The sequence below is a fragment of the Vulpes vulpes genome, chromosome 4, assembly GCF_048418805.1.
Source record: "Vulpes vulpes isolate BD-2025 chromosome 4, VulVul3, whole genome shotgun sequence".
Lineage (NCBI taxonomy): Eukaryota > Metazoa > Chordata > Mammalia > Carnivora > Canidae > Vulpes > Vulpes vulpes.
This window is the reverse complement of record NC_132783.1, coordinates 76,520,126-76,532,763: the sequence shown is the minus strand read 5'-3', so window position 1 is coordinate 76,532,763 and position 12,638 is coordinate 76,520,126. Positions and strand designations below refer to the sequence as shown.

The window sequence follows — 12,638 nt, the reverse complement described above, 5'->3', positions numbered from 1 at the left end:
CTGGAGAATTCTTTCTTGCTCAGAGAAGTCAGTCTTTTCATTCTATTCGGATCTTCAACTGATTAGATGAGACTCTCCCACAAATGGAGAGTAAAATGTTTGACCCAAAGTACATCAATTTAAACATCAATCTCATAAAAACACTCTGTAAATTGACATACAAAATTAAACATCAAGGGACACCTGACTGGCTCATTCACATAAGCTTCTGACTTCAGCTCAGGTCATAATCCCAGGGTCCTGGGATTGAGCCCCATGTTATGGGGGGGGGGGGGCTCTTCTCAGTAGGGAGTCTGCTTTTCCCTCTGCCTCTGCCCCCACTAAGCTCACCCTCTCTCTCAATCATTCTCTCTCTCAGATAAATAAAATCTTGATTTAAAAAAAAACAAACAAAATTAAACATCATGACTTTACTGCATATCAAAATGACACTCATACCCTTTTCCTTAAATTGTTTTTAATCTCTAAATAAAGACAATAGCATGGTCGAAATGCTAATTTTCCATTGACTTCAATCATAGGGCATGGTAATACTAAAATATGACCTGATATAATGCAACTATCATGTCTATGATTAAAAAATGGAAACTAACCCTTTCCCCAGAACAGGATGCAAAGTTTTTGGTTGATGTATGCTCTTCTTGATATCCTTTAACTTAAATACTATGATTTACAGTTAAAAATACTTAGATATTGTAAGATAAAGCCAATATAACCTACTGTGTATGATAAAGAGATAAAAAGAGAGAAGAAACAAAGATTTATAGATATAAACATTTTATCTATTTAGAATCTATACATATTCATAAAAATGAGGAAATACTCATGACAATTATAGTCCTCATTTGTGTAACTAGTCATGTGATAATAGCTGGTATTCATAACTACCTTCTTTCACTAATCATTCTATATTCCCTTTGCATTTAAGAGGCACCTAAGCTGGTTGTGGCTCTTTACCTGGAAGGGTGACCCAAATCTTTATTCCTGGTGTCTGAGCCATTAGTAGTCCTTTTTGAATTGGATTATAATTTTCCATTGACTTCAATCACAAGGCATGATAATACTAAAACATGACTTAAAAGATCTCTTGTATTCCAGATACAGTCTCCCTTATATCTATTAATAGAGCAACAGTTCAATTTCCCCTTGGTAGTCAGGATTAATCACCCCAACCACCATGGTAACTCCCTTGTCTTCATTCAAAGACATGAAGAGTCCAAAGTGGCCAGACAGCAGTCTTAACTTCAAGTTCAGTAAATCATTGACATATTCAGTAAACCATTGATTAAACTATTTATTCCTTTGGAACTAATATCTCTAGGCCAACAGAACATAGTTTATGGAAATAGGAAGGAAAAGTTTTGCTAGTGAGTCACTAGGGGTAATAGTGAGTGATGCCACTCCCATTTCTTCCTGTTCATTTCTGGACCCATGAATTCTGGCTTTGGGAGAAACAATACTCTTGTTAAATGCTCATTCAGAGCATATACATCCTTCTGGGGAACCTTGTCCCAACCTTGCAAGATATTTCCAACTAGTTAATGCCATGGTCTTCAAAAGGCCATTCCACTCTTCTTTCAAACTAGCTCAGGATTGTGGGGAACATGATAAGACTAATTAATTCTATAAACATATGTACCCATTGCTGCTATTCTTCTGGTGTGAAGAGTTTCATGATCAGAAGCAATACAGTGTGGAACACTGTGATGGTAACCAAGACATTTTCTATGTCCATAAATGGTATTGTTACAGGCATTGAATATAGGAGACAAATCCATATCCATAGTAACTGTTTATTCCAATAATAACAAAACTTTGTCCTTCAGGGGTCTACCGTAATTAGTCTGTCACTGAGTAGCTGGATGATCATTCTGGAGAAAGGCCTCATATGGAGAATTACTGTTGGTTTCTGCTGTTGGCAAACTGGACACAACAGTGGCCATAGTCAGGTTGGCCTTGGTAAGTAGAAGGCCATGTTATTAAACCAAGATATAACTTCATTTCCTGCTACTACAGCCATCATGAGCTCACTGGGTGACACAAGGGTGGCTGCTGTAGTTGGAACAGCCGTCGTGGAAGCACAGGTCAAGGAGTCTAATAGAAATTCAACTATATGAATGGAAACTTCTGTATCTATGTAGAAAATGATACCCTCCTATTTCTATTGTGCTATGTCCCAGTGAAGTAAAACTCTGAGTAATGCAGAACTCTGATTAAAATAAAACAAGTGGAAGCTGGGAAAAGAAAGTGGGATATACAGAATATACAGAATAGGTCATTCTATCTACTTGATAGATAGTATGGCTGAGGCCATACTGTGGTGAACATTCACATGAGAAACAAATGCCTTCATTTTTTTTAAAGATTTTATTTATTTATTCAAGAGAGACACAGAGAGAGGCAGAGCTATAGGCAGAGGGAGAAGCTGGCTCCCTGTGGGAGCTTGATGCAAAACTCCATCCCAGGACCCCAGGATCAGGACCTGAGCCAAAGGCAGATGATCAACCCACTGAGCCACCCAGGTATCCCTCTTCATCTGTGTGTGCGTGTGTGTGTGTGTTTACCATTCAAAGAGATCTATTCACATACTTCTTCCCCAAATTTCCTTGCTGCCAGTTTTTCAATAATGTTTCTTTCACTTCTTTGACCATCCAGCCAAACCACTGGAGATAACCCATGAGTTGGTATATAATCACACATTTGGCCATTTCTCCTTCCAAGCAAAGTGAACCATCAGGTACACTGCTTGACACTCTGCCATTTGGGAGGATTTCCCATTGTCACTGTCCTTCAAGGATGTCCCATCCAGGGACTGTAGTACTGCAATGGTTGACTTTCAAGTATTTCCTGCACATTGTGCGAAATCATCTATAAACCAGGCCTAAGTCTTCTTCTCCTATATCATTTATTGTAGGGATTCCCCCATAAGGTAGTAAGTGCAGTCTAGGAGAGAATATAGTATGGCAGGAGTGGGGACCATGGATATTTGGGCCGCTTTTCCATGCAAGTTACTTGTGCCTTCAGTGCCTTGATTGGCACTTGACCTTGTATATATCATTTCCATTTGATTATACAATTATAATGTACATCCCCAACTTCATGGCTTGCTGAGTCAGATAACATGATAGGCAGCTTAGGATGCATGATAACTTGGTTTCCCTAAGTTAAGCACTTAGTGTCTACTAAGGTCCAGTAGCGGAATAAGACTATTTCTAATAAGGGCAACTGTTGTCCACAAAGGATGATGAGGCTTTAGTCTGCAATCTGAAGAGCCTGTAGTAAGATTGATCTATAGGAGCCTGCCAAAGACTCCAAACGGTATCACTATCTACCTCTGATACTTGAGGCACCATTGGGTCTGTGGGACTATATGGCCCAGTGGAAGAGAGGCTTATCAGCAGTCTGGACCTCTTCCAGAGCCTTCTTTTATTCTGGGCCCCATTCAAAATTAGTGGCTTTTTGGATCACTCAGTAAATGGGCAGGAGTAACATACCCAAATGAGAAATATGTTTCCTCCAAAATCCAAAGAGGCTCACTCAGAGCTGTGCTTCTTCTGGTTGTAGGAAGGGCCAGATACAACAATTTTTTCACTTGAGAAGGCATATCTCAACATGGCCTCAAACATGGACCCCTAGAGATTTCACTGAGTTCGAGGCTTCTGAGTTTGTAAGATTTATTCCCCACCCTCTCATACCCAACTATATTACCAATAAGTCTAGAATATTTTCTACTTCTTGATCACTGGGTCTAGTCATCATGATTTTATAATGTAATGGACCAGTGAAATATCTTGCAGAAAGGAAAGTGATCAAAATCCCTGTGAACTAAATTATGACATAGATCTGGAGACCTAAGAGCTGATATATCCCTGAGGTGTAAGAATGAGGGTGTATTGATGGCCTTGCCATCTGAAAGTAAACTGTTATGGCTTTAGTAGCAGATATTGAGAAAAAAAGCATTTGATCAATCAATAGCTGCATACCAGATACCGGGGATTGTGTTAATTGTTCAAGCAGTGAAACCACATCTGGTACAGAGCTGCAACTGGAGTCACCACCTGGTTAAGCTTACTATAAGTCATTATCATTCTCCAAGATCCATCTCTCCTCTGCACAGGTCAAATAGGGGAGTTGAGTGGGGATGTGATGAGGATTGCAACCCCTTTATTTTTGAGGTCCTTAATGGGGCACTAATCTCTCCAATCTCTCCAGGAATGTGGTATTTTTACTACATTCCCATGTTGAAGTAGTTTTTGTGGCTTCCATCTGACCTTTCCCACTATAATAACCCTCAGTCCCCAGCTCAGGGAATCAATGTGAAGATTCTGCAAGCTCCTGAGTATATCTGTTTCAATTATGTATGCATTTTGGAATTGGAGAAATGACATGAGATGGAGTTAGGGTTCCACTGGGCCCACTGTCAGATGGACTCAAACTAAAACCCCACTGATCCTTTGATCTCCATAAACTTCTACTTTGAGTGGTGAACCACAGTGACCTTTTTGGGTCTTCTAAAATTAGTATCATTTGTTCCAGACCCAGTGTCCAGTAGTCCCTGAAAGGTCTGATTATTTCCTTCTCCATAATACAGCTACCTGGTGTAATAATTCATTTTATCACTGAAGTATCAGTTTGACTGAGGTTAGGGATGCCGAGATAGCTGGTAAAACATTGTTCTGAATGTGTTTCTTTGGAGAGTGTTTCTGGGAAAGATTAGCATTTGAACTGATGAACAGAGTAAAGCAAATCACCCTCTTCAATGTAAGTGAGTATCATCCAAGTTGTTGGGGGCTAAATAGACCAAAAAGGTGGAGGGAAGGCAAATTTACTCTTTCTGTTTGATCTAGGACAACCATCTTGCTCTTGCTCTTGGACATTGGCTCTTCTATTTCTTGGTCCTTTGGACTGGAACCAGAATTTACCCGATAATCCCACCCCCCTTCCTTACCCTATACCTCCACACACACCTTCATGTTCAGGTCTTTGGACTTGTATTGGGACTTATACCATCACCTCTTCTGGTTCTCAGGCCTTTGAATTAAGACTGAATTACACTATCAGCTTTCCTGAATCTGCAAGCTTTCAGATGACAGAGCCTACATACATAGCCTATAGGCTCTGTTTCTCTGGAAAATCCAGATTAATATACTTGGTGAAAGATCATAGTGTCCTTTGGAGAAGGCTGGAGAAAACTTAATAGTGTAGATTTTTGGTAGTTTATTAAAGTCTTTATTTTAAAAGGCTCTGGCGTCCCCTTCATTCAAAAGGATCTGGTTCTGAAAGCTGGCTCAAGTGTAAAATTGACTGAAAGGCTATGACTGTGTTTCATAATTCAGTTTAGACTTTTGTTTACTTGACCTAGAACTTTTCTGCTGATATAGATCAAATAAGAATTTATTAGACTTCCTATCTATCTCACTTTTAAAAACACCAACATTAACTAATCAACTCCATAAGTCTGTACAAGTCAGGCTACTCTGAGTGCTGCTTGACTTGCTGTCTTCTATGGTAGCCATGCTCACTCTGCCCATAGTGTTTGAATGTCACCTCTCGACCCCTACCATCCTGGGATCCAGTAATTCCCATTCTCAACTTGGTAGGTACAACTTCCACTTTAAGTCTTTATCTATGCAGAAGAGGGATCCAGGAACTCTTGAAAGATTCTGTGGCTCTGCTCACAAATGTACTTCTCAAAGTCATGGTCAAAGGTGTATCTTCTAGATCCTCCCTTTCATGGTGCAGATGGAGTTCTTAAATGACAAATCCACATCAATGTTACAGTTTCTCTAAATCTTTGAAGCTCTTCCTCTACATTAAGTCAAGGCAGCTTTGGCATCGTGAACTCACTTACTATGGGTCACTTCTTAGACCATATTTCAGTCAACCAACCAACCAACCAACCAACCAATGAACCAATCAAACTATTAGATCCCTTTCTAACTCTCTAACCTAACATTAAATGCAGACTCTTAGTTTGCCTGTAGCCATAAATCTGACCTGGTCCAATTTTATGTTTCTTCTACCATTATGGCACACACTTAATAACCATTCTCACATCTTCCTTGGATTTCTGTCTCTATAAATTAGAAAGCTCCAGTAGTTCTTTTGGATTTCAGTGCACTAGTCAGGTGTCAGACTTTGTACCTGATCTTTAGGGGGTATGCTGGAACTTGAGTCTAGTCATAGGTCTAGAATCAAAAAAGGGAGGTAGAGGTGGAATCTGAGGAGAATTAGCAGTGTCTTATAAGGCAACTGCCTAAGGAGAACCCATTACAATTTCCTGAGGCAAAGAAAGGTTTATTTCCTCAGATGGTGGTGGAGAGGCAGCTTCTACTGGAGAAGACTCATCAGATTTTAGCGTTTTAGTATCCCCATTTTCATCAGTGTCTTTGCATACAGCCCCTTTCCAAATTTTGGGTCCCCCATTCCTTTCTAGTGAATACACTCACTTGAATAGTAGACAGATACCCTATGAGACTGGGAATTCAAGAACCATTGTTAGTCAGCTACTAACCAGATGAAATTCTTGTGTTGTTTTTTAGCAACTTAGCTCTGCAGCTATAAGAGAAAAGAGCTGGGAATTTGAATCCCTAAGCTCATTTTTTCTTTCTCCACTTTGTCCAGCAACATTAAAACTAAACCACCAATCTCATTAAGCTCATTAGCTTGACAAAAAATGTTGAAAAGTATCATAAACTTTGTCCCTTAATCCTTCCATCAAGTGTTTAACAAGGAGTATTTATTATTGATACTTTGCATATCTCTATTGCCAGATCACACCAAAGCCTATCAGTGCTCTCTTTAATGCTGGACATAGAATTATTAGTATCTTTAAATCTAATCAGATTAGATAACCACTTGCGGAAATCCCAGAACCAATTCAGAAAATTCATCCCTAAGATTTTGGTCTCTAGAATCACTCTAGGTAATATATATACAGGGAGAAAGAGAGAGAGAGAGTTTTAGTAAAGATTTGGCTCACACCATTACAGAGGTTGGTGTTCTACAATCTACAGTGTGGGCTACAGGCTGGAGACCCTAGGCAACAGGAGTTCTAGTCTGAAGATTAGAAACACAGGAGAGCTGATGTTGCAGATGAAGTCTGAAGATAGTGTGCTGGAGAATTTCCTCTTGCTTAGGGAGTCCATTCTTGGATATGTTCTATCCAAGCCTTCAAATGGCTGAGTTCCACCCACATTATGGAAGGTAAGCACCTTTATTAACTTTCACCAATTTCAGTGTTAATCTCACATTGACACATGCAATGATTCATCACAATTTCTATATTTTGAAAGTTGTAGGAAGTGTCTCATTAACTAATGAATATACTGATTTCTGTTGTATTCACAAATCTGGTTCTTTCACTGTCTGATTATTTGGCTGCTGAAATGGTCTTTTTACACTCTTGAATACAAATATTTTTCTTAGGAACATATATAATAATAAAATCACCCAAAGATTACTATTGGTAATTATGTAATAGTTTTGTAAGTAGGTGTGATCAAGGGCAATTTAGTGAACTTATCAGCATGCAAATACAGGTACATTAAGACTGATATATTTGTGGAGAGAGCTTCTAACTATAGGGGACAATAGCATTTTCTTTTGCCTCATTCAAGGGCACCTCTTTTTCAATTCACTGCTTAAGAGTTGATATTGGTTAGCATTATGTTTACACTGTACATATATCTACTATATGCTGGGTACTGAGTACAAGCTAGGAGTAGAATGGCAAAATAAAAACAAGAACAAAACCTGCCTTGAGGGGAGGGGGCAAGATGGCGGAAGAGTAGGGTCCCTGGGTCACCTGTCCCCACCAAATTACCTAGATAACTTTCAAATCATCCTGAAAACCTACAAATTCGGCCTGAGATTTAAAGAGAGAACAGCTGGAATGCTACAGTGAAAAGAGTTCATGCTTCTATCAAGGTAGGAAGACAGAAAAAAAATAAAGAAATAAAAAGCATCCAAGGGGGAGGGGCCCCGCGAGGAGCCGGTCTAAGGCCGGGGCGAGTGCCCCCAGGACAGGAAAACCCCAGCCCGGAGAAGCAGGAGCTTCACCAATCTTCCTAGATGTAAAGGCGCTCACAAGGAGTTAGAGCAGTACCCCAGGAGGGGCGGGGATGCCCTCAGGCTCCCAGGGGCACTAACAGACACCTGCGCCCGGGGACAGCGGCCGAGCTTCCTAAAGGCCTGCAGGGCACACCCTGCGGGCCGCAAGCAGCTCGGAGGCGGCTCCACAAGGAGGGGGTTGCCCGGCCAGGAGCGTGATTCCAGCAGCGTAGGCCCCGGAGCCCAGGGCACCGGAGGACACAGCCCAGGATCCAGCGCTCCCCCCGGGGCAGGCAGAGGCCGGGAGGGCACAGGACAGCGAGGACGCTCCTGCCACTGGGTGCCCCGAGATGTGCAGATCAGCAGCCCTCCCGCCAGAGCATCCAGGCCCCTGCGGACTGGGAGCTGCTGTAGTTACTGCCCGAGCGGACTCCAGGGCTGGAGAGCTGGCCTCTGCCACTGTTGTTCCTCCTGGGGCCTCACAGGATAAACAGGATAAACAACTCCCACTGAGCCGTGCACCAGGCAGGGGACTGAGCAGCTCCCCCAGGTGCTCACACCTGAGAATCAGCCCAGCAGATCCCTCCCCCAGAAGACAAGCTAGACGGACAGGGGAAAAGCAAGCAGCACTGGAAAGTTACAGGGGAAGTCGAGGGATTTACAGTATATAGAATCAGAGGATACTCCCCCTTGTTTTCTGTCTTCTGTTTGCTTCCCGCCCCCCCCCTTTTTTCTTCTTCTTTTTCTTTTCTTTTTTTCTTTTCTTTTCTTTTCTTTTCTTTTCTTTTCTTTTCTTTTTCTTTTTTCTTTCTTTCTTTTCTTTTCTTTTCTTTTCTTTTTTCTTTTCTTTTCTTTTTTTTTTTCTATTCTCTCTTTTTCTCCTTTTCCCAGTACAACTTGTTTTTGGCCACTCTGCACTGAGCAAAATGACAAAAGGAACAACTCACCTCAAAAAAAAAAAAAAAAAAAAGAATCAGAAACAAACAGTCCTCTCTCCCACAGAGTTACAAAATTTGTATTACAATTCAATGTCAGGAAGCCAATTCAGAAGCACTATTATAAAGCTACTGATGGGTCTAGAGAAAAAGCATAAAGGATTCAAGAGACTTCATGATTGCAAATTTTAGATCTACTCAGGCCGAAATTAAAATTCAATTAAATGAGATGCAGTCCAAACTAGAGGTCCTAATGACGAGGGTTGACGAGGGTTAACAAGGTAGAAGAACGAGTGAATGACATAGAAGACAAATTGATAGCAAAGAAGGAAACAGAGGAAAAAGAGGAAAAACAATTAAAAGATTATGAGGATAGGTTAAGGAAAATGACTGCCTCAGAAGGAAAAATCTATGTTTAATTGGGGTTCCCAAGGGCACCAAAAGGGACAGAGGTCCAGAATATGCATTTGAACAAATCATACGTGAGAAGTTCCCTAATTTGGGGAGGGAAACAGACATTCAGATCCAGGAGATAGAGAGATCCCACCCCCCCGCAAAAAAATCAAGAAAAACCGCTCAACACCTCAACAATTAATAGTGAAACTTGCAAATTCCAAAGATAAAGAGAAGATCCTTAAAGCACCAAGAGACAAGAAATCTCTAACTTTTATGGGGAGAAATATTAGATTAACAGCAGACCTCTCCACAGAGACCTGGCAGGCCAGAAAGGGCTGGCATGGTTTATTCAGTATCCTAAATTAGAAAAACCTGCAGCCAAGAATACTTTATCCAGCAAGGCTCTCATTCAGAATAGGAGGAGAGATAAAGAGCTTCCAAGATAGGCAGAAACTGAAAGAATATGTGGCCACCAAACCAAATCTGCAAGAAATACTAAGGAGGATTCTATAATAGAAAGAGGAAGTCCAAGGGAACAATCCACAAAAACAGGGACTGAATGGGAATCATGATGACACTAAATTCATATCATTCAATAGTAACTCTGAACGTGAATGGGCTTAATGACCCCATCAAAAGGCGCAGGGTATCAGACTGGATAAAAAAGCAGGACCCACCTATTTGCTGTCTACAAGAGACTCATTTTAGACAGCCTGAAAATAAAAGGTTGGAGAACCACGTACCATTCAAATGGTCCTCAAAAGAAAGCAGGGGTAGCCATCCTTATATCAGATAAACTAAAGTTTATCCCGAAGACTGTAGTGAGAGATGAAGAAGGACACTATATCATACTTAAAGGATCTATCCAACAAGAGGATCTAACAATCATCAATATTTATGCTCCGAATGTGGGAGCTGCCAAGTATATCAATCAATTAGTAACCAAAGTTAAGACTACTTAGATAATAATACACTTATACTTGGTGACTTGAAGGTAGTGCTTTCTAAAATCGACAGGTTTTTTTTTAAATTTTTATTTATTTATGATAGTCACAGAGAAAGAAAGAAAGAGAGGCAGAGACATAGGCAGAGGGAGAAGCAGGCTCCATGCACCGGGAGCCCGACGTGGGATTCGATCCCGGGTGTCCAGGATCGCGCTCTGGGCCAAAGGCAGGCACTAAACCTCTGCGCCACCCAGGGATCCCATCGACAGGTTTTTTTTTTAAGCACAACATCTCCAAAGAAACAAGAGCTTTAAATGATACACTGGACCAGATGGATTTCACAGATATTTACAGAACTTTGAATCCAAATGCAACTGAATACACATTCTTCTCAAGTGCACATGGAACTTTCTCCAGAAAAGACCATATACTGGGTCACAAATCAGGTCTTAACTGACACCAAAAGATTGGGATCGTCCCCTGCATATTTTCAAACCATAATGCTTTGAAAGTAGAACTAAATCACAAGAAGAAGTTTGGAAGGATTTCAAACATGTGGAGGTTAAAGAGCATCCTGATAAAAGATGAAAGGGTCAACCAGGAAATGGGAGAAGAATTTAAAAGATTCATGGAAACTAATGAGAATGAAGATACAACCATTAAAAATCTTTGGGATACAGCAAAAGCAGTGCTGAGGGGGAAATACATCGCAATACAAGCATCCATCCAAAAACTGGAAAGAACTCAAATACAAAAGCTAACCTTGCACCTAAAGGAGCTGGAGAAAAAGCAACAAATAGACCCCACCCCCAGCAGAAGAAGACAGTTAATTAAAATTCGAGCAGAACTAAATGATATCGAGACCAAAAGAACTGTGGAACAGATCAACAGAACCAGGAGTTGGTTCTTTGAAAGAATTAATAAGATAGATAAACCATTAGCCAACATATTAAAAAGAAGAGAGAGAAGACTCAAATTAATAAAATCATGAATGAGAAAGGAGAGATCACTACCAACACCAAGGAAATACAAACGATTTTAAAAACATATTATGAACAGCTGTACGCCAATAAATTAGGCAATCTAGAAGAAATGGACGCATTCCTGGAAAGCCACAAACTACCAAAACTGGAGCAGGAAGAAATAGAAAACCTGAACAGGCCAATAACCAGGGAGGAAATTGAAGCAGTCATCAAAAACCTCCCAAGACACAAAGGTCCAGGGCCAGATGGCTTCCCAGGGGAATTCTATCAAACGTTTAAAGAAGAAATCACACCTATTCTACTAAAGCTGTTTGGAAAGATAGAAAGAGATGGAGTACTTCCAAATTCGTTCTATGAGGCCAGCATCACCTTAATTCCGAAACCAGACAAAGACCCCACCAAAAAGGAGAATTACAGACCAATATCCCTGATGAACATGGATGCAAAAATTCTCAACAAGATACTAGCCAATACGATGTAACAGTACATTAAGAAGATTATTCACTGTGACCAAGTGGGATTTATCCCCGGGATGCAAGGTTGGTTCAACACTGGTAAAGCAATCAATGTGATTGATCATATCAGCAAGAGAAAAAACAAGAACCAGATGATCCTCTCAATAGATTCAGAGAAAGCATTGGGTCACACCAGCATCCATTCCTCATCAAAACTCTTCAGAGTGTAGGGATAGAGGGAACATTCCTCAGCATCTTAAAAGACATCTATGAAAAGCCCACATCAAATATCATTTTCAATGGGGAAACACTGGGAGCCGTTCCCCTAAGATCAGGAACGAGACAAGGATGTCCACTCTCACCACTGCTATTCAACATAGTACTAGAAGTCCTAGCCTCAGCAATCAGGCAACAAAAAGAAATAAAAGGCATTCAAATTGGCAAAGAAGAAGTCAAACTCTCCCTCTTTGTCGATGACATGATACTCTACATAGAAAACCCCAAAGACTCCACCCCAAGATTGCTAGAACTCATACAGCAACTTGGCAGTGTGGCAGGATACAAAATCAATGCCCAGAAGTCAGTGGCATTTCTATACACTAACAATGAGACTGAAGAAAGAGAAATTAAGGAGTCAATCCCATTTACAATTGCACCCAAAAGCATACGATACCTAGGAATAAACCTAACCAAAAGAGGTAAAGGATCTATACCCTAAAAACTACAGAATACTTCTGAAAGAAATTGAGGAAGACACAAAGAGATGGAAAAATATTCCATACTCATGGATCAGAAGAATTAATATTGTGAAAATGTCAATGCTACCCAGGGCAATTTACACATTCAATGCAATCCCTATCAAAATACCATTGA

At 40.5% G+C, this 12,638-nt stretch overlaps 1 pseudogene; it reads left to right on the top strand.

Annotated features, from left to right (window-relative positions):
* LOC112931072 (eukaryotic translation initiation factor 3 subunit J-like) overlaps window positions 1–12,638 on the top strand; it is a 169,214-nt pseudogene that overhangs the window by 3,906 nt on the left and 152,670 nt on the right.